The sequence below is a fragment of the Arachis ipaensis genome, chromosome B08 (genome assembly GCF_000816755.2).
Source record: "Arachis ipaensis cultivar K30076 chromosome B08, Araip1.1, whole genome shotgun sequence".
In the NCBI taxonomy this organism is placed as follows: Eukaryota; Viridiplantae; Streptophyta; class Magnoliopsida; order Fabales; family Fabaceae; genus Arachis; species Arachis ipaensis.
This window is the reverse complement of record NC_029792.2, coordinates 34,893,713-34,895,053: the sequence shown is the minus strand read 5'-3', so window position 1 is coordinate 34,895,053 and position 1,341 is coordinate 34,893,713.

Here is a 1,341-nt window from a genome sequence, read left to right as displayed (position 1 = left end):
ATGGTATTTATGGATGTACGTTATCGAACGAAAGTATCTTTGGGAGCGGTATTGCGGTTTAGAGTTTTAAACAGGCTCATATTTTAGTATTAAATAATATAAGTGTCGTCGTAATGTCCAAATCTATCAGAGTCGCGCAGCCGGAAGTGCGAGCTTTGGTAGTTAGGGTGTTACATTATGGTATCAGAGCAGTTCTTCCTGTAGAGCCTGAGGAATGGACTGACTATGCTTTAGTTGCATACTCTGAGCGTTTGTCATGTATTAGGTCTTCTCGAATGACGAGAATTAGAGCTTTATGCACATGACAGTCTATTGATTAACGCTGTTAGTCTTGCATTGCATAATTCCTGATATTAAGTTCGGCCGGCTTAATACTAGTGAAATATGTATATGAAAGCACTGATGGGTTATCATAGATGAAATCCTAGTTTTGAGTAAAGCGAATCGCGGGTTTTGGAAAAGTTGGAAACTACTCCTCGAGGCTATTCAGTTGTGTCTTGAATTCTGTTCGAGTTGACATGTTCTTTCATATCCTAACTTGAAGTTCTTATTTGCTAGACCTTTTGAAGAGTAATTTGATGTCTTCACTCTATTCCTCTATCCATATGTATTCTTGTTTGACCTTAAGTGCATATGCTGGTTTAAGATCTTTGTTGCATCTATCTTCCTCTGTTTGAGTTCTTCTTGATTCAAGTATTCTTTGATATAGCCTTGAACCTGTCTTAATGTGCTGTGACTTTTAACTCCGGATTCTGAGTCCATTCTTTGAGAAATTGTTGTTTCAGTTTTTCTCTTACTTGACAGTGATCACAGCCAATTTTGAGATTTTATAAATTGCTGTTGATTAGATATATGCTTTTCTATATATGAGACTTTGAAATTATTTATACAGTTTAACAACTATTTCTTTCTCGGAATTGGAAAGTTGAAACCTTGAGGTTGATATAAGATTAGTGTGCGGATATTGAGCACATCGTTTTAACTCCATCCTGTTTTCTAGCCTTTGATGCCTTGCCCTACTATCACATGATTGACTCATGTTATCTTTTGCATTGAGCCTATCTTGTAACGTTTGCCTGGCAGTTACACTCCTACCTTTGCATCCTTATGCTTATGATAATCAAAGTATTTGAAAATCGTATATATGATTATATTTTGAGATATTTTTGCTTCTTCTTTAAATGTGTTCAAGGGTGAACTGTTATGGAATTTCTTTCATTTTGTATCAATTTTCGAGGGCGAAAATTTTTATAAGGTGGGTAGGATGTAAGACCCAGAACTTTTGAAAAGTCTTATTATGATCAAGTCTCAAATCATATAGTTATTTATAGCCTTAATTTC